The following is a 22,679-nucleotide window of genomic DNA, read 5'->3' on the forward strand; positions in this document are numbered from 1 at the left end:
GTAGGTAGTTGCCAAAGAAAAATGAAAATGAAAAATGATGAGCAAACACCCAGCATGTACATTCCTAATACAGCAGAGAATTTAGTACAACTCAGAAGTTATTTGGTCAGAAAGACCATTTTGCTGGTGTGTTTGGAGCAGCCCAAGATACTGTGCCTTGCTGTGCATTCTTCCATTTGTTATTTAGTTGTAAAGGTTTACAATGACCTTTTAGGCTAGGCCCACCCCTCATTCTTAGCCCACAGTTTGTGAATATCCTGGAGCAGGAAGCAATACAGATGTCCTTCCTCCACAGCAGCTGACTTGCTGAGGGAGCTCCTTAGCTATGACCTATCCTTGAGCTTACCTTGTGAGCATTGTTGCCTGAAATCTGGTATGCTGCTGTGTTGCCCTATCAGTGATACTCTGCCTCCTCTATCATCACGTTCACTTGGCTTGTAAGTTACTTATCAGAGAGCTAATTGGGGAGCTTTTTTCATCCTTAATTGGAAGTAATTAGTTTTTCTTTTATTTAAATATGTACATATATCAAATATGTAAAATAAACATGCATACACATACAGGAATAATACTATATTACTGGGGTTTTTTTCATTTAACAATATAGCTTACAGATCTTTTCAAGTTAAAATACACAGCTCTACTTCATTCTTTTTAAAGACCATATAATATTTCAAACTATGTGTGATAGTTAATTTTATATGGTCACATTGGGCCATGAGGTGTCCAGAGAGTTGGTCAATTAGTCTGAGTATGTCTGTGAGGGTATTTCTGGGTAAGATTAACATTGGAATCAGTGGCCTGAGTAAAGCAGATTGCCCTCCCCAATGTAGATGGGCCCTATCCAGTCATTTGGAGGACTGAATAGAACAAAATGGGAGAGTGAGAGATAATTTCCTCTACCTGACTGCCTTCAAGGTGGGACATTGTTTTTCTTTGATTTGGTTTGGTTTGCTTTGGTTTTCTGCCTTTTCTGAGTTTCAAGACTGCCAGCTTCCAGACTGGAACTTCACCATCAGCTCTACTAGGTCTCTAGCTTGCTGATTACAGATCTGGAGACTTGCCAGCCTCTTTCATCACATGAACCAATTCCTTATAATAAATCTATGTGTATATGTAGAGATATTTATATTGGCTTTCTCTCTGGAGAATTCTGACTACTACACTATGGCTGAGCCATCACTTCTTTGACCATTCCCAATTATAGGTAATTGATATTGTTCTTAATTTGCCTGTTTTAAGTAATGCTTAATCTGTGCTGCTGGAATGGGTTTGTTTCTATAGGAGAGATTCCAAGGAGCATAAGAGTTGGGACAAAGTATAAATACTATAAATTTTAACTTTTCATCTATATTTCAAATTTTCATTAAAAAAGTCTTTCCTAGCTTGTATTCTCATCAATAATAAATCACAGTGGCTATTTGTCTATACCCACATACATATTGGATATTTAAAATATTTTTAAGTTGATAATCTGATAACTAAAAAGCTGCCATTATTACTTTATTTTTTACACTCAATATTCATTTATTTTTACATACATTTTGTTTTTGTTTTCTATTGACCTTCACTCCTAGTGTCATGTATCTCCATATAGAATCATTCTCATTCAGCCTGATAATTCCCTGTAGTGTTTCTTGAAGTAGTTTTTGTTGTTGGTTAAATTTTTTAATTCTAGTATAGTTAACATAAGTGTTACATTAGTTTCAACTGTACAATATAGTAAGTCAGCACTTCCATTCAACAACTGGTAATCATCACCACAAGTGCACTCCCTAATCCCCATCACCTATTGTGCCCATCTTCCTACCCACTTACCCTCTAGTAACCACCAGTGTATTCTCTATAGTTAACATCCTGTTTCTTCATTTCTCTCTTTTTTCCATTGCTTATTTGTTTTGTTTCTTAAATTCCACATGTGAGCAAAATCATGTGTATTTGTCTTTCTCTGATTTATTTCACTTATCATTATACTCTCTAACTCAACCCATAATGTTGCAAATGGCAAGATTTCATTCTTTATTTTGGCTGAATAATAATCCACTATATATATTTTTTTCACCTCTTCTTTATCCATTCATCTATCAGTGGATAGATGGCTATTATAAATATTCCTGCTATAAACATATGGGTGCATGTATCCCTTTGAATCAGTGTTTTTGTATTTGGGTAAATACCCTGAGATGTGATTACTGGATCATAAGGTAGTTCTATTTCTAACTTTTTTGAAGAAGCCCCACACTGTTTTCCACAGCAACTGCTCCCGTTTACATTCCCACCAACAATACAAAAGGGTTCCTTTTCTACACATCTTCACCAACACTTGTTGTTTCTTGTGTTTTTTTTTTCTTGTGTTTTTTATTTTAGCAAATTCTGACAGGCATCAGGTGATATCTCATTGTACTCCTGATTTGCATTTTCCTGATGATGACTGATGGGCATCTTTTCATGTGTCTGTTGCCCATCTGGATGTATTTAGAGAGATGCCTATTCATGTCTTCTGCCCATTTTTAATTGGATTTTTTTGAATGTTGAATTATATGTTCTTCATATATTTTGGATATTAATCCTTCCTCATATGTGTTATTTGTAAATATCTTCTTCCATTCGGTAGGTTGCCTTTTAGTTTGTTGATTATTTCCTTCACCATGCAGAAGCTTTTTATTTTGATGTCCCAGTTGTTTATTGTTGCTTTTATTTCTCATGCCTCAAGAAACATATCTAGAAAAATGTTGCTACAGCTAATGTCAGAGACATTATTGACTGCTTTTTTAGGGCTTTAATGGTTATAGATCTCACATTTAGGTCTTTAATTTATTTTGAATTTATTTTTGTGTATGGTGGACAAAAGTAGTCCAGTTTGTCTTTTGCATGTTGCTGTCCAGTTTTTCCAACACCGTTTGTTGAAGAAACTGTGTTTCCCATTGCATGATCTTGCCTCCTCTGTCGAAGATTGACCATGTAATCATGAGGGTTTTTTTCTGAGTTTTCTACTGTGTTCTGTTGATCCATGTGTCTATTTTTGTACTTGTGCCATACTGTTTTGATTGGCACAGCTTTGTAATATAACTTGAGTCTGAAATTATGTAGCTTCCATCTGCTTTTCTTTTTCAAGATTGCTTTGGCTATTTGGGGTCTTTTGTGGTTCCATATAAATTTCAGGATGGTTTGTTCTAGCTCGGTAAAAATTGCTACTGGTATTTTGAAAGGGATTGCCTTAAGTCTGCAGATTGCTTTGATTATATTTGTTCTTCCAATTTATGAGCATGGAATGTTTTTCCATTTCTTTGTATCATCTTCAATTTCTTTCATCAATGTTTTATAGTTTTCAGAGAATGGGCCTTTCACCTCTTTGCTTAGGTTTATTTCTAGTTTTTTTTTTTTTTTATTATGTTATGTTATTTTAGTCACCATACAGTACATCATTAGATTTTGATGTAGTGTTCCATGATTCATTGTTTGCTTATAAGACTCAGTGATCCATGCAATACGTGCCCTCCTTAATACCCATCACCAGGACCAGGCTAACCCATTTGCCCACCCCTCTAAAACTCTTACTTTGTTTCCCAGAGTCCATAGTCTCTCATGGTTCATCTCCTCCTCTGACTCCCCCCTTCATTTTTCCCTTCCTTCTCCCAATGTCCTCCATGCTATTCCTTAAGTTCCACAAATAAGTGAAATTATATGATAATTGACTTTATCTGCTTGACTTATTTCACTTAGCATTATCTCCTCCAGTCCCATTCATTTTGATGCAAAAGTTGGGTATTCATCTTTTCTGATAGCTGAGTAATAGTCCATACATCTTCTTTATCCATTCCTCTATTGAAGGGCATCTTGGCTCTTTGCATAGTTTGGCTATTGTGGACATTGCTGCTATGAACATTGGGGTGCATGTGGCCCTTCTTTTCATTACATCTATATCTTTGGGGTAAATACCCAGTTGTGCAATTCCTGGATCATAGGGTAGCCCTACTTTTAACTTTTTGTGGAACCAAAAATCCCACAGCCCCTCCAACATCTGGGGTTTCTTGCCATGTCAATCTTTGCCAGGTATTTATTTTAAATGTAATTATATATGGGATTATTTTTTCAATTTTTCTTTCTGCTACTTCATTAGTCATGTATACAAGTGCAATGGATTTCTGGATGTTGATTTTGTGTCCTGTGACCTTACCAAATTCATTTATCAATTCTAGTAGTTTTTTGGTAGAGTCTTTAGAGTTTTCTATATATAGTATCATGTCATCTGCCAAGAGAGAAAGTTTTACTTCTGCATCAATTGGCATGCCTTTCATTTCTTTCTGTTTTCTGATTGCTCTGTTAGATCCATCTAATCTAATGTGTTATTCAAAACCACTGTTTCTTTGTCAGTTTTCTGTTGGGATGATCTCTCTCTCCATCAATATAAGAGGGATGTTAAAGACCCCTAATATTACTGTATTACTCTTAATTAGTTCTTTTGTTTGTCATTAACTTTTTTATGTATTTGGGTTCTCCTATGTTGAGTACATAAATATTTACAATGTTATATCTTCTTGTTGGATTGTTCCCATTATTATTATAGAGTATTCTTCTTTGTCTCTTGTTATAGTCTTTGGTTTAAGGTCTGTTTTGTTCCAATGTAAGTATTGCTACTCTGGCTTTCTTTTGACATCTGTTTGCGTGATAGTTGTTTTTCCAACCCCTGCTTTCAATCTGCAGGTGTCTTTAGGTCTCAAATGAATCTTTTGTAGGCGGCATATAGATGGGTCTTATTTTTTTTTTTTAATCTACTCTGTCACTTTATGTCTTTTGATTGGAGTGTTTAGTTCATTTACATTCAAAGTAATTATTGACAGGTATGTATTTATTGCTATTTTGTTACTCATTTTGTGGGTTTTTTTGTAGTTTATCTGTGGTTCTTTTGCTCTTCCATGATTTGCTGGTTTTCTTTAGTGACACACTTCAATTCCTTACTCTTTATTCTTTGCATGTCTATTACTGGTTTTTGATTTGTGGTTACCATTCGGTTTGTAGATAACATCTTCTGCACGTGGCAGTCTATATTAAGTTGGTCACTTAGGTTTGAGCCCATTTGTTCTTCCATTTCCCCCCACGTTTCAGGCATATGGTATCGTATTTTATGTTCTTTTATTTTGTGAATCCTTTGATTTTTTTAAAACATTTTTAAAGATTTTATTTATTCACTTTAGAAAGAGAGAGAGTGAGTGAGTGAGTGACAGAGAGAGAGCACAAGCCAGGAGGAGAGGCAGAGGGAGAAGCACAGTCCCACTGAGCAGGGAGCTCAATGCGGGACTTGATACCAGGACCTGGGATCATGACCTGAGCCAAAGGCAGACACTTAACCAACTGAGCCACCTAGGTGTCCGAATCCTTTGATTTGATTTGATTGATTGATTTTTACAGAAATACTTCTTACTGCTTTTGTGATTCCAACTTTTCATATTCTCAATTATGGTCTTTCCTTTCCACTCAAAGAGTCCCCTTTAATATTTCTTGTAGGCCTGGTGTAATCATCATGAACTCCCTTTATTTTGTTTGTCTGAGAAACTCTTTTATCTCTCTTTCTATTCTGAATGATAGCCTTGCTGGATAGAGTATTCTTGGCTGATTTTTCCCTTTCATCACTTTGAAAATATCATGCTACTTCCTTCTGGCTTAAAAAGTTGCTGCTGGAAAATCCTCTCATAACCTTTTGGGATTACTCATATGTAACTGTTTTCTTTTGCTGTTTAAAAAAATTTATCTCTTTTTGCCATTTTGATTACTATGTGTCTTGGTATGTACCTCTTTGTTTTGATTTGTTTGGGAGGGGTGCTCTCTGTGCATCCTAGATCTGGTTATCTATTTCCTTCCCCAGATTAGGGGAGTTTTCAGCTATTATTTTTTCAAATAAATTTTCTATCCCCCCTTTTTTTTTTTCTTTTCCTTCTGGGATCACTGAGTTTCCTGTTGATTCTTATTTTGCATATTTTTTTTTCTCTCATCTGTTTAGCTTGATTACATTCCATTACTCTGTCCTTCAGGTCACTAATTCATTCCTCTGCTTCCTCTAGCCAGCTATTTATTCTTTCTTTTTTTGTGTGTGAAAATGATGAATTATAATTTTTTTTGAATTTTGTTTTTTTATTTGGTGTTTTTGAGAATTTTTTCATTACATATCAGTTTTTTTAATTAAATTGATTTATTCATTTTCAGAAAAACAGTATTCATTATTTTTTCACCACACCCAGTGCTCCATGCAATCCGTGCCCTCTATAATACCCACCACCTGGTACCCCAACCTCTCACCCCCCCGCCACTTCAAACCCTTTAGATTGTTTTTCAGAGTCCATAGTCTCTCATGATTCACCTCCCCTTCCAATTTACCCCAACTCCCTTCTCTCTAACACCCCTTGTCCTCCATGCTATTTGTTATGCTCCACAAATAAGTGAAACCATATGATAATTGACTCTCTCTGCTTGACTTATTTCACTCAGCATAATCTCTTCCAGTCCCGTCTATATTGCTACAAAAGTTGGGTATTCATCCTTTCTGATGGAGGCATAATATATTCTTATAGTGTATTTAATTTCATTTATTGTGTACTGCATCTCTGGTTGTTGTTGTTGTTGTTGTTGTTGTTTTTAATTTCTTTGTTAAAGGTCTCACTGATGTCCTCTACTCTTTTCTCAAGTCCAGTTAGTATCTTTATGACCATTATTTTAATTCTCTATAAGCATGTTAATTATATCCATTTTGCTTAACTCTCTTGCTGTGATTTTGTCCTGTTCTTTCATTTGTGACCTATTCCTCTGTCTCCTCATTTTGCTTAACTCTGTGTCTGTCTTCTCTGTGTGTTAGGAAAGTCAGCTATGTCTCTTGCTTTTGAAAGTAGTGGGTGGGACATGGACTTTTCACTAGTTGATGTTGGTCCTCCTCCACAGGAGACACAGCAACCGCAGAGACTTCACCAGCCAGGATACCCTAAAAACTGTACACAGTGTGCAGAGTTGTAGTGCCACAAGCTATTGTCACATGTCCTCCTTGACAGGGGATGCATAGCCACTATGGAAACTGGTCTGACCAGGGCCACTCTGCAAAGCATGTGTGGTTGGGCGTTGCAGTTGTCCTCTGCAAGAGTTTGGGAGAATCAGTATTGCAAGGTTTGCACAGGTCTTCTGGGGGTGGAAAACTATAGCACTGGGACTAAGGCAGGTCTGGCTGGAAAGGGTAAGATGCAGTATAAGCAAATTAGGTACTGAGTGCCATCACTGTGCTGCTTCCCACAGGTGGCTGTGTGATTATGATTGGGGTTGGGGTGGGAATGGCACCTGCCAGCTCCTTTTTTCCTGGAGAAGTCCCTCAGTGAACTCTGAGATTAGTAACTAATTCTTGCTCCCATAAGCCCCAGACAACTCTCAAACTGCTGCTTCCAAGCTGTAACTCCTTGGGCTGTTTGCTGGGATGTCTCTTTAAAAGAAAGGTCTCAGCTTCCTATTGCCTTCCAGACTCTCCCAGAGCTGAGCCTGTTGATTTTTAAATTTCCAGGATTTTTTTTTAAAGATTTTATTTATTTATTTGACAGAGAGAAATTACAAGTACACTGAGAGGCAGGCAGAGAGAGAGAGAGAAGGAAGCAGGCTCCCTGCTGAGCAGAGAGCCCGATGCGGGACTCGATCCCAGGACACTGAGATCATGACCTGAGCCGAAGGCAGCGGCTTAACCCACTGAGCCACCCAGGCGCCCAAATTTCCAGGATTTAAGTCCTACTGGTCATAGGCACTCACAAAATTTGGCCCATCCATTTTTCAAGCCAAATACTGTGGGGATTTCTTATCCCTTGGTGTGCTAGTCTCTCTCTGACCCCTTTCTGTGCCTGTGGCTCCCTCTTTCTGGTGATCAGACTTTCAAGGTTTAGGTTCTGTCCTCACCCTACCTATACTCTTTCATGTGGCCTCTTCTCTACTTTCAGTTGTGGAATTTGTTCAGCCAGTCCTTGGGTCACTTTCTAGGTTATTTGTACTGACACAAGTGTTATCTAGTTTTATCTGGGGGGAAGTGAGTTTAGTTTCTTCCTACTCCTCCATCTATTATTATACCCCCCATTTAAATTATATTTACTTGATTTGCATTTACTGAATTACTAATAATGTTGAGGTTTTTTTTCCCTAATTGGACATTTGTACTTATTGTTCTGTGAAATACTTTACCCATTTTTCTATCAGGTAATTTGCTTTTTCCTATGATTGGTAGTTGTTCTTTGTATGTTATTGACATTAATCTTGCATTTGTTACATAGGCTGCAAATGCTCTTAGTATGTCACTTATTTTTATTATTGTTTATGATACCTTAATAGTGGGAAAGTCACAGAATAGTGTTTTTTTTTTTTTTTTTTTTTTTTTTTTTTGCTCTGGAATCAGCCTATTGTAGACACTGAGAAGCTATAAACTAGTTCAAACCTTATAAGCTATATAAGCTTTGTAACTATATAAGCTATATAACTTGGGAAAATCAGTTAAGCTTTTTAAGACTTAGTTTATCATCTTAAAATAGGGGTTACAGTAATACCCAGATCATTGAATTACCATGAACATTAAATAAGATAATATACGGAAAGTACAGAACATACCATCTGGCACATTCAAAGTGCTTAATTAATAGCAACTATTATGACTTTTAGGATTGCCGTATCATATTTAAGGGTGCATTTCAATGTAGCCACATCTGTTATATGTGAGTTTTATATCATTTAGAGTATCTCTGGTTGTGAGAAACAGAAAACCAAACTAAAAAATGGTCTCAAAATAACCAAGATGTATCATTTCAAATAAGAAGTCCATAGGTAGGGCAGTGCCAGGGTTGGCTATTTCAGTGGCTCAACAATATAAGTAAAAGCTTGCATCTTTTTCCTCTTATCCATCCTCAGCATGTTGCATTGGTCTATAGATAAGCCTCCCTTAAAGCCATCACATCCAGGTACCACATTCAGATGACAAGTTTTTTTCCTCATCAAGGCGTGATGTAGCCTTTCTATGTGTCACTATTAGGATCAGCTCATTAAATAAAGCATGTTTTTAAAAAAAGAAGTTTCATTCTCTCTCATATCAAGGATAGCCAGAGGCAGGCACTCCAGCACTTGTGTAGGACTCTGTTCATTAGAGATTCAGTATCTTTCTGGGTTCCTACTCTACTATCCTTACTGCTGACTTCTATCCCCAAAGTTGCCCCATGGTTTAGAATGGCTGCCTGAGTTTTAGTCCTCATGTCCATGTTATACTCCAGAAGAAAAGGGAGAAGGAAAAAGTTGGAAGTTGCCACTTCCAACTGAGTCAGTCCCTTTTCACAGATCTTTCTAAATGCCCCACCTAATAATATCAACATCAAATTGTTTATCTCTCATTTCAGGGCAGGTTGAAGATTAGTCTTTTAACTGAGCACATGATGCTGAGACTGATGCTGAGACTATACAAAAGGGGAATGGGAAGAATGGATAAAGGATAATTATCAATATCTGCCATAGCCAGCAAAGAAGATGGCACAATGGTTTTTGGGTGAACAATAAAAACATTCAGATTTACCTTTTTTTTTAAATTTTTCTTAGTACAGTTGACACACAATATTATATCAGTTTCAGATGTAAAACTTAGTGATTTGACAAATTTATACATTGTTATATTCACTACAAGTGTAGCTACCATCTGTCCCCTTACATCACTGTTATAATGTCATTGACTATATTCCTTATGCTGTGCCTTTTATTCCCATAACTTATTCATTCTATAACTAGACGCCTGTATCTATCTCCCTTCCCTTTACCCATTTTGCCCCACTTCCCACCTTCCCCTCTGGCAACAATCAGTTTGTTTACTGTATTTGTAGGTCTGATTCTGCCTTTTGTTCATTAATTTTTTTCATATCCCACTTTTGAGTGAAATCATATGGTATTTGTCTTTCTCTGGCTTATTTCACTTAGCAAATGAACTCTAGGTCCATCTATGTTGTCTCAAATGGCACAATCTCATTTTTTTAAGGCTGTGTAATATTCAATTGTGTGTGTGTGTGTGTGTGTGTGTGTGTGTACCACAATTTCCTTATACATCTGTCTATTGATGAACACTTAGGTTGATTCCACATCTTGGCTTTTATAAATAATACCACAATACATACTGGGGTGTATATATCTTTTCTAATTAGTGTTTTTGTTTTCTTTATGTAAGTATTCAGTAGTGGAATTATTAGATGATACGGTATTTCTATTTTTAATTTTTTGAGGAACCTCCATACTGTTTCCCACAGTGCCTGTGCCAATTTACATTTCTATCAGCAGTGCATAAAGTTTCCTTTTCCTACACATTGTTGCCAGCATTTATTCTTGTCATTTTCATTTTAGCCATTCTAACTGGTGTAAAGTGGTATCTCATTGTGGTTTTGATTTGCATTTCCCTGTTAATTAGTGAGGTTGAGCATCTTTTCATGTGTCTGTTGGCTATCTGTATGTCTTTAAAAAATGTCTATTCAGGTCCTCTGTCCAGTTTTTAATCAGAATGTTTGAGTGTTGGGTTTTTGTTGTTTGGTTTGGTGTTGAGTTGTATAATTTCCTTATACACTTTGGATATTAATCCCTTATTAGATATATGATTTGCAAATATCTGTTCCCATTCAGTACATTGTCTTTTGTTGGTTTCCTTCATTGTGCAAAAGCTTTTTATTTTGATATATTCCCAGTAGTTAAACTTTGCTTTTGTCTCCCTTGTTTTAGGAGACATCTGTAGAAAAATAGTGCTACAGCCAGTGTCAGAGAAATTACTGCTTGTGTTCTCTTCTAGAATTTTTATGGTTTGGTCTCATAGTGTGGGTTTATTTCTGGATTCTCTCTTCGGTTCCATTGATCTATGTGTTTATTTTTGTGTCAGTTATCTACTGTTTTGATTACTACAAATCTTGAAATCTGAGATTGTGATATCTCTAGCTTTGTTCTTCCTTCTCAGGACTCCTTTGGCCATTCAGAGTCTTTTCTGGTTCCATACAAATTTTAGGATTATTTGTTCTAGTTTTGTGAAAAATGTTATTGGTGTTTTGATAGGGATTTCTTTGAGTAATATGAACATTTTGACAATATTAATTCTCCCAATCCATGAGCTTGGAATATATTTCTATTTGTTTATATCATCTTTAATTTCTTTCATCACTCTTTTACAGTTTTCAGAATATAGTCTTTCATCTCCTTGGTTAAGTTTACTCCTAGGTATTTTATTTTTTGGTGTAATTATAAATGTTGTTTTTAAAATTTCTCTTTCAGCTACTTAGTTATTAATGTACAGAAACACTACCAATTTCTGGGTATTAATTTTGTATCCTGCCACATTACTAAATCCACTTATTACTTCTAATAGTTGTTTGGTGGGGTCTTTAGAATTTTCTATGCCTAGTACCAAACCATCTACAAATAGTGACAGTTTAACTTCTTCTTTACCCATATAGCTACCTCTTATTTCTTTTTCCTGATTGCTGCAGCTGGGACTTCCAGTATTATGTTGAATAAAAGTGTTGAGAGTAGACATCCTTGTCTTGTTCCTGACCTTAGGGGCAAAACTCTCAGCTTTTTCCCATTGAATAGGATATTAGCTGTGGGGTTTTCATATATTGCCTTTGTTATGTAGGTATGTTCCCTTTAACCCCTTTGTTGAGAGTTTTTATCATGAATGGATGTTGAAACTTGTCAAATGCTTTTTCTCTATCTATTGAGATGATCATGTGATTTTTATCCTTCATTTTGTTGATGTGATAGATGACATCAGTTGATTAAGAATATCGAACCATCCTTGGAACCACAGAATAAATCCCAACTGACTGTAGTGAATGATCTTTTTAATGTATTGTTGTATGCAGTTTGCTATTATTGGGTTGGGGATTTTTGCATCTATGTTCATTACAGATTGGTACGTACTTTTCTTTGTGGTGTCTTTATCTTGTTTTGGTATCAGGTAAATGCTGATATCCTAGAATGTGTTTGGAAGCTTTCCTTTTCCTCTTATATTTTGGAATACTTTGAGGAATTAACTCTTTAAGTGTCTGGTATAATTCACCTGTGATTCCATCTAGTCCTGGGCTTTTATTTTTTGGTAGTTTTTGGATTACCAATTCAATTTCATTACTTAACAGTCTTTTTATATTTTCTATTTCAGCTGGTTCAGTTTGGAAGACTGTATGTTTATAGGAACTTACTTTTTCTAAGTTGTCCAGTTTGTTGGCATATAATTTTTTGTAGTATTCTCTTGGTAACCTTTCTATATTTGTGGTGTCAATTACTTCTTCCACATTTCTGATTTTATTTATTTGAGTCATTTCTCTTTTTTTCTTGGTAAGTCTGAGTAAGGGTTTGTCAATTTTGTTTATCCTTTCAAAGAACCACCTCTTGGTTTCATTTACTTTTTCTATTGCTGTTTAGTCTTTTTATCACTTATTTCTGCTCTGATCTTTATTGTTTCCTTTCTTCTACTCCTCTTGAACTTTGTTCTTCTTTTTCTAGTTCCTTTAGATGTAATTTTACATTGTTTGGGCTTTGTGAATTTTTTTTTAAAGATTTTATTTATTTATTTGAGAGAGAGTGTGTGTGTGTATGAGCAGGGGAGAGGGACAAAATAAGAGAGAGCCTGATGTGGGGCTTGATCCTAGAATCCTGGAGTCATGACCTGAGCCAAACACAAACACTTAACTGACTAAACCACCCAGGCGCCCCTAAGCTTCTTGTTTCTTGAGGTAGGCCTGTATTGCTATATGCTTCTCTCTTAGAACTGCTTTCACTGTGTCTTAGAGATTTTGGACTGTTGTGCTCTCATTTCATGTTCTTCAGGTATTTTTCTGTTTCTTCTTTGATTGCTTTATTGAATTATTCGTTGTTTAGTATCATATTGTTTTGTCTCCTCATGTTTATGTTTTTTTCCAGGGTTTTTCCTGTGATTTATTTCTAGTTACATATTGTCATGATCAGAAAAGATGCAAGATATGGTTTCAATTTTCTAAATTTATTGAGGCTTGTTTTATGCCCTAGTAGGTGATCTGTTCTGGAGAATGTTTCATGCTCACTTGAAAAAAATATGTATTCTATTGTTTTGGGATAGCATTATTTGTATGCATCTATTATATCCATCTAGCCCAATATGTCATTCAAAGATGTTGTTTCCTTATTGATTTTCTGGATGATTTATCCACTGATGTAAGGGGGTGGTTAAAGTCCCCTAGTATTACTGTATTACTGTCCATTTTTCTTTTTATGTCCATTAATATTTGCTTTATGTATTTAGGTGCTCCAGTTTGGAGTTCAAAGATACTTAACTAATGTAATGTATTCGTGTTTTTTTTTAAAGATTTTATTTATTCTTCAGAGAGAGAGGGAGAGAGAGCGAGCACAGGCAGACAGAATGGCAGACGGAGGCTGAGGGAGAAGCAGGCTCCCTGCTGAGCAAGGAGCCCGATGTGGGACTCGATCCCAGGACGCTGGGATCATGACCTGAGCCGAAGGCAGCTGCTTAACCAACTGAGCCACCCAGGCGTCCCTAATGTAATGTATTCTTGTTGAAGGGTATGCAATACCTTTTCTTGCCTCTTGTTATAGTCTGTTTTAAAGTCTAGTTTGTCTGATGTATTTCTACCCCAGATTTTTTTTTCCACTTCTGATTGCATAGTAAATGTTTTTCCATCCCTCCACTCTCATTCTGTATGTTTCTTTAGGGATGAGTCTCTTGTAGGCAGCATATAGGTGGGTCTTGTCTTTTTACCCATTCTGCCACCCCATATCTTTTTATTAGAGCATTTAGGCCATTTAGATTTGAAGTAATTATTGATAGCTATGTATTTATTGCCATTTTGGGGTTGTTTTCTGGTTGTTTTTGTAGTTTTTTGTTCCTTTCTTCTGTTGCTGCCTTTGTGATTGATGAGTTTCTATAGCGTTATGTTGGCTTTCTTTCTATTTTTTATGTGTAATAGGTTTGGGGCTTGTGGTTACCATGAGGTTCATAACTTACATCCTAAGTAGCAGTCTACATTAATTTGAAGTCATTAATTTAAGTTCAAGCATTCTAAAAAAACAAAACCATTGGGACACCTGGGTGGCTCAGTTGGTTTAGCATCCAACTCTTGATCTTGGCTCAGATCTTGATCTCAGGGTTGTGAGTTCAAGCCCTACACAGGGCTCTACACTGGGCATGGAACCTACTTTAAAAAAAAAAATAGTAAATTAAGCAAATGGTAAATTACAAAAACACATAAAAGAAAAAAATTTCCCCTTTCTTCCTTTTTACTCCCTTTTCCACATTTTATGTATATATTGTGATATTTTATGTCTTTTTATTCATAATTATTCATAATTTTCTTCCAAATAGTTTTGGCTATTTCTTTTCCACTTCAAGAAGCCCATTAAACATTGTTAGTTCTGTGATGGTAAACTCCTTTATCTTTTGTCTGGGAAACTCTTTCTCTTTCTAAATCTGAATGGCAAACTTGCTGGGTAGAGTTTTCTTGGTTGTATGTTTTTTTCCTTTGACACCTTGAATGAATCATGCCACTTCCTTCTGGTGTGCAGACTTTTTGCTGAAATATCAGACGATAGCATTTTATGTGTTTTCTTGTAGCTAACTTTTTGTCTCTCTCTTGCTGTTTTTAAGATTCTCTCTTTATTATTACTCTTTGAAATTTTAATTATTGTGTGTCATGGTATGGACCTCCTTGAGTTCATTTTATTTGGAACTCTGTATTCGTCTTGGATGTCTATTTCTTTCCCTAGTTTAGGAAAATTTTCAGTTATTATTTCTTCAAAGACCCCTATATTACAAATGTTTCTTTGCTTGATGTTGTCCAAGAGAGTTTGTTATCTATCCTTTTCTTACTCCTTTCTTTTTGCTGTTTAGCTTCTGTGCTTTCCATTACCCCACCTTTTAGGTCATTGATATGTCTTTCTGCATCCTAAATTTTTTCATTCCTTCAAGTGTGTTTTTATTTCAATTATTCTATTCACCTCTGATTGGTTCTTTTTAGTATTTTTTATCTGTTTATTAAAGATTTTCCCGAGTTCTTCTACTCTTCTCCAGACCATTTATTTTAAATTCTTTACCAGGTATATATTCTCTCTCTCTCTCTCTCTCTCTCTATCTCTATCTCTTTAATTTTTAGTCCTTTTAGTTCTTTTTCTGAGGTTTTTCCTTATTCTTTCTTTTGGAGCATATTCCTCTGCCTACCCATTTTGCTTGGCTGTGTTTGTTTCCATGAATCAGTCAAAACAGCCACATCTCTTAAACTCAAAAGAGTGATCTTGTGTTTGGTGACCCCTTTGTAGACTATGTGAGCTTTGGTGACTTGCTGGCTAGCTGAAGCTATGGCTATATGTGCTGTTACTCTTTTAAACTGTAGCTTCTTAAAGAAAGAAAAAAAATAACAAAATTAAAAGAAAAAAAACTGAAAAGAACCAAAAATAAAAACAAGACATTTTTAATATAAAAATAAATGAATTTTTACTTTTAAAAAATATGACTTATTTTCTGTTGTCTAGCACCACAGGGTCTGGTATGGGCTTGAGGACTCTGGCCTCACTGAGATTATGTGCTCATCGTTAGCTAGACCCTACTTCAGTCTAGGCTCTTAAGGTGGTGGGGAGAGAATGTTTTAAACCCCAGCTTATTTTTCTTGCCCCAGTGCAACCCGGGGTTGGTGTGGATTTGTAGGTGTTGGACTTGCTGAGGTCACAGCTTGCTATGACAACCCGACCCTCCCTTAGAGTGTCCAGATCCTGCTCAGGTCTGGGTTTTTAACATAACATAAACCATGTTGCTCTCCAGTCTCTTTGACATGGAGAACATTCTCACAGAGTTCTAGTGTTATCTTTTTTATATGCTGATTACTCCTTTAAATTGCAGCTTTTTTTTTTTTTTTCTGTGCCTAAGGACAGAGGAATTTGTTTCCAGTCCTTCAGTACTATCCTTCCCCAGTGCATTTTTCCAGCATTGGAGGTGAGTTTCCCTTTATTACCATGTCTCCATCTCTCTTACTGTCCTCCTGCCTTTTTGTCTTGGTTGTTCAGATGCTGTTCAGTCAGCACTCAGTTCTTCTTCAGGAGGAATTATTCTATTAATAGGTGTAATTTCTTGTTTTCCATGTGGGAGGTGAGTTCAGGGTCTTCCTTTATCACCACCTTGGACCAGAACTCCTTTAGATTTACTTTTCCTTTATGTTTCTTTTCTTTCCCATCTATATATTAAGCATTTTATCCTCTTTCTAGTGTGCCTTCCTTTATTGTAGACTGAGAAGGTAAAAGCTACATTTCTTAAACTCTTCTGCTACTTGAACCCCAGGATCGATTTAGGTTCTGCCAGCTAGATGTCCTTATAGAAGATTTGGAAACTGGGATGTCTAGTCACTACATTTATGGGTATTAGTTAATAGGCACAGTCGTCCACCTGCCCACAGATACATTAAAGCCAGTTTCCTTCACTTTAGGACACAGTTGAGATGGTAAATGCCTGGAGTTTATTTCCCATTTTCCTGAGTGTGATGGATGTAAAAGTTTCCTTGGAAGACCAATTCTTGGTCTTGTCCCAGGAGATACACCTTAGAGCCCACCTATCCTGCCTTTTATTGATTTTGGAATGAACTAATTCTCTACATTAAATACTTCTCTACTTAAAATACCTTCCATAGTCTCTATCATCTACAATGAAAACTTGTGCTATATAATTCAAAGACTGTAAAAATGTTTTCCTATATTTTTGAAACCTTAAATTTATTTAGTCCATTCAGGATCAATTTTGATTATTGTATGAGGGAGTAATCTAATTTTAGAAATATGATCAATTATCCTAACACCATTTCTTAAACAGTGTATTTTCTCCACTACTTTGTAAGTGAGGTATTATTTGTCATATGCTAATTTCTCTTATGAAGAAGAGATATGATAAATTGAATGAATATTATTGTATTAGAATAAAAATTACTGTAGTATATAGTATATGTGTATTATTGCATCTGGATGAGAAACCTTTCAAGAAGGAAAAACTTTTTTTTTTTTTTTTTTTTTTTTTTTTTTTTTTTACTGAGTTGCTTTCAAACTGTTTCTGTGGTTGTCCTAGTTTCAAGATATAGTTGACTGACAGGAATAAGATAAAGATGGAGAAGACCACGTGATGTCATATACTTCTGAACACAGAAGACTAAACCAAAAGAAGATACTAGGGAAAATGTCCACTCTTAGGCACCCTGATTAGAGCCACCCTTCTTCATGTTAATAAGGCCACTAAAAAATTTAAAAACACTAATGAAGAAATTTCCATGTAGCTGAGTTACTTTTGCCATGGATTCAACATGTTTGGGTTAGAGTGGTAAACAAAAAAATAATTTAAAAGTAGATGGACTTGGGTTTTTTTTTTTAAGTCTGGGACACTATATTTTCCTTGTTTTCCCTCTAATGTGGATCAGGATTTTCAAATTTATATGTTGCCACATTTATTCTCTTTATAGCATTTCTTCAAAAAAGACAACAGAACTCATTCTACCCCTAGCCTATGTGCACTGGCCAGGATTGTAGCAATTATATCTTGCTTGAATTATCTCCCTCTCAGAGAGGACTAGAAGATACAGTTGAAAAAATCCTGGATGAAAAGTTCCCTAATCTGGGGAATGGAACAAGTGTTCTTGTCCTAGAAACAGAGGCTATCCTCTAAGATCATCAAGGATAGAAAGACCCCCAGGCACATGATTGTGAAATTTGCAAATTGTAAATTCAGAGAAGATGTTTTAAGGGTACTAAGGGGGAAGAGATTCCTTATGTACAGAGGGAGGACCATGAGAATAATTTCAAACCTGTCCACAGAAACCCAGCAAATCAGAAAGGGCTGTTAAAACATATTCAGGGCACTAAATGAGAAGAGCATGCAACCAAGAATACTTTATGTGGCAAGGCTGATATTCAGAATGGATGGAGAGATAAAGAGCTTCCAAGACCAGCAAAGTCTAAAAGATTGTGTGACCACCAAGCTGGCACTACAAGAATTATTAAGGGGGTTCTATAAAAGAAGAAAGGCCCCAAGAATGATATAGAACAAAAATTTACAGAGACAATCTATAGAAACAAGGACTTCACAGGCAACCTGATGACAATAAAAACTTATCTTTCAATAATTACTCTCAACATGAATGGTCTACATGCTCCCATAATATGGCACAGGGTTGCAGACTGGATAAAAAGACCCACCCATATGCTGTCTACAAGAGATGCATTTTGAACCTAAAGAAACCCAGACTAAAAGTGAAGGGATGAACATTATTCATGCCAACAGGTCTCAAATGAAAGCTGGGGTAGCAATTCTCATACCAGATAAATTAGATTTTAAGCTAAACACTGTAGTCAGAGATACAGAAGGACACTACATCATTCTCAAAGGGTCTATCCACCAAGAAGATCTAACAATTGTAAATATTTATGCCTCCAACATGGGAGCAGCCAACTATATAAGACAACTGTTAATCAAAACAAAGTCATATTGATAAGAATATGTTAATTGTAGGGGATCTTAACAGGCCACTCTCAGCAACAGACAGATCATCTAAACACAAAAATCAACAAAGAAACAAGAGCTTTGAATGACACTTTGGACCAGATGGACCTCATAGATATATACAGAACATTCCACCATAAAACAACAGAATACTTACTCTTCTCGAGCCCACATGGAACTTTCTCCAGAATAGACCATATGCTGGGTCACAAATCAGGGCTCAACTGATACCAAAACATTGAGATTATTCCCTGCATATTCTTGGACCACAATGCTTTGAAACTGGAACTCAATCACAAGAAAAAGTTTGGAAGGAATTAAAACACTTGGAAGCTAATGACCATCCTGCTCAAGAATGTTTGGATCAACCAGAAAATCAAAGAAAAGCTGAAACAATTCAATAAGAATGAAGACACATCAGTCCACAACCTATGGAATACAGCAAAGGCAGTGCTAAGGGAAAATACATTACCATCCAAGCCTCTCTCAAAAAAATTGAAAAATCCTGAATATACAAACTCTCTTTACACCTTAAAGAACTGGAGAATCAACAACAAATTAAGCCAACCCCATGCACAAGAAGGGAAGTAATTAAGGTTAGAGCAGAGATCAATGAGTTAGAAGCTAGAGATACAATAGAACACATCAATGAAACTAGAAGCTGGTTCTTTGAAAGAATTAATAAAATCAGTAAACCATTGGCCAAACTAATCTAAAATAAAAGAGTACCCAAATCAATAAAATCATGAATGAAAGGGGTAAGATCATGACTAACACCAAGAAAATAGAAAATTATTATCAGAAATTAATTATCGGAAATTATTATCAACAGCCATATGCCAATAAATTAAGCAACCTAGAAGAAATGGATGCATTCCTGGAAACCTATAAATGTCCAAGACTGAAAGAGGAAGAAATTGACAACCTGAATAGACCAATACCCAGTAACAAGATTGAAGCAGTGATCAAAAACCTTCCAAAAGGGGCACCTGGGTGGCTCAGAGGGTTAAGCCTCTGCCTTTAGCTCAGGTCATGGTCTTATGGTCCTGGGATCGAACCCCGCATTGGGCTCTCTGCTCAGCAGGGTGCCTGCTTCCCCCTCTCTCTCTGCCTGCCTCTCTGCCTACTTGTGATCTCTCTCTATGTGTTAAATAAATAAAAATCTTTAAAAGAAAAAAAAAACTCCCAAAAAACAAGAGTCCAGGACCTGATGGATTCCCTGGGGAATTCTACCAAACATTCAAAGAAGAAATAATACCTATTCTCCTGAAGCTGTTCCAAAAAAGAAAAGAAAAGAAATAGAAGGAAAACTTCCAGATTCTTTCTAAGAAGCCAGCAGTACCTTCGTCTCCAAACTAGATAAAGACCCCATCAAAAAGGAGAATTTCAGTGCTCGCTTCGGCAGCACATATACTAAAAAAGGAGAATTTCAGACCAATATCCCTGATGAATATGGATGCCAAGGTTCTCAACAAGATCCTAACTAATAGGATCCAACATTAAAAAGATTATCCATCATGACCAGGTGACATTTATCCCTGGGATGCAAGGGTGGTTCAACATTTGCAAATCAATCAATGTGATAGAACAAATCAATAAGAGAAGAGACAAGAATGGCATGGTCCTCTCAAATGATACAGAAAAAAATCATCTGACAAAATACAACATCCTTTCCTGATTAAAACTCTTCAAAGTATAGGGATAGATAGAACATTCCTCAACTTTATAAAATCCATCTATGAAAAACCCACAGTGAAGATCATTCTCAGTGGGAAAAAACTGAGAGCCTTTCCCACTGAGATCAAGAACATGACCAGGATGCCCACTCTCACCACTGTTGTTCAATATAGTACTAGAAGTCCTAGCAACAGCAATCAGACAACAAAAAGAAATAAAAGGTATTCAAACTGGCAAAGAAGTCAAACTCTCTCTCTTCACAGATGACATGATACTTTATGTAGAAAACCCAAAAGATTCTACCTCCAAATTACTAGAACTCATACAGCAATTTGGTAATGTAGCAAGATACAAAACCAAGGCACAGAACCCAGTTGCTTTCTTATACACTAACAATGAAACTATAGAAAGGGAAATTAGATAATTGATAAATACATAACCAGAAACCACAAGACACCTCGGAATCAACCCAACCAAACAGGTAAAGGATCTATACTCAAGGAACTACAGAACACTCATGAAAGAAATTGAATATGACACAAAAAGATGGAAAAACATTGCATGCTCATAGATCAGGAGAATAAATGTTAAATTGTCTCTGCTGGCCGATCAAAATACCAGTGGCATTTTTCAACATGCTAGAACAAAAAATCCTAAAATTTGTATGGAACGAGAAAAGATCCTGAATCGCCAAGGAAATGTTGAAAAACAAAACCAAAATGGAGGTATCACGTTGCCTGATTTCAAGCTTTATTACAAAGCTGTGATTACCAAGATAGCATGGTACTGGCACAAAAACAGACATATAGACTAATGGAATGAGTAGGGAGCTCAGATATGGACCCTCGACTCTATGGTCAAGCAGGAAAAAATATCCAGTGGAAAAAAAGACTGTCTCTTCTATAAATGGTGCTGGGAAAATTGGACAGCTATGTATAGAAGAATGAAACTCAACCATTTTCTTACACCATACACAAAGATAAACTCTATATGGATGAAAGACCTCAATGTGAGACAGGAATCCATCAGAATCCTGGAGGAGAACATAGGCAGTAACCGCTTTGATATTGACCACACCAACTTTCAAGACATGTTTCCAAAGGCAAAAAAAAAAAAGCAAAAATGCACTTTTGCAATTTCCTCCAGATAAAAATCTTCTGCACAGCAAAGAAACAGTCGACAAAACAAAGAGGCAATCCACGGAATGGGAGAAGATATTCACAAATGACACTACAAACAGAAGTGATATCCAAGATTTATAAAGAACTTCTCAAACTCAACACCCCAAAAAACAGATAAACAAGTCAAAGAATGGGCAGAAAACATGATCAGACACTTCTCTAAAGAAGACATACAAATGGCTAGGAGACACATGAAAAAATATTCATCATCATTAGCCCTCAGGGAAATTCAAATCAAAACCACATTGAGATACTACCTTATACCAGTTAGAATGGCAACGATTAACAAGGCAGGAAACAACAAATGTTGGAGAGAATGTGGAGAAAGGTGAGCCCTCTTACACTGTTGATTGGAGTGCAAGTTGATGCAACCACTTTGGAAAACAGTGTGGAGATTCCTCAAAAAATTAAAAATAGGGACGCCTGGGTGGCTCAGTTGGTTAAGCAGCTGCCTTCGGCTCAGGTCATGATCCCAGCGTCCTGGGATCGAGTCCCACATCGGGCTCCTTGCTCAGCAGGGAGCCTGCTTCTCCCTCTGACTCTGCCTTCCACTCTGTCTGCCTGTGCTCACTTTCGCTCGCGCTCTCTCTCTGACAAATAAATAAAATCTTAAAAAAAAAAAATTAAAAATAGAGCTACCCTGTGACCCTGTAATTGCACTACTGGGTATTTACCCCAAAGTTACAGATGTAGTGATAAGAAGGGGCACATGCACCCCAATGCTCCTAGAAACAATGTCCAAAATAGCCAAACTGTGGAAAAAGCTGATATGCCTTTCAGTAGAAGAATGGATAAAGAAAATGTGGTCCATATATACAATTGAATATTAATTACTCAGCTATCAGAAAAGATGAATACCCAACTTTTGCATCAATATGGACACGACTGGAGGAAATTATACTGAGTAAAATAAGTGAAGCGGAGAAAGTCAATTATCATATGGTTTCACTTACTTGTGGAACGTAAGGAATAACAAGAAGGACATTAGGAGAAGGAAAGGAAACGTGAATTGGGGGAAATCAGAGGCAGAGACTGTGAGAGACTGTGGACTCTGAGAAACAAACTGAGGGTTCTAGAGGGGAGGGTGGTGGTAGACATGAGAGACTGTGGACTAGAGGGGTAATCCACAGAGACTGTGGACTCTGAGAAACAAACTGAGGGTTCTAGAGGGTAGGGGGGGTGGGGGGGATGGGTGATCCTGGTGGTGGGTATTAAGGAGGACATGTATTGCATGGAGTACAGGTGATGTATATAAACAATAAATCTTGGAACACTGTATCAAAAAATAATGA

Source organism: Mustela nivalis (assembly GCF_964662115.1).
Source record: "Mustela nivalis genome assembly, chromosome: 1".
Classification (NCBI taxonomy): domain Eukaryota; kingdom Metazoa; phylum Chordata; class Mammalia; order Carnivora; family Mustelidae; genus Mustela; species Mustela nivalis.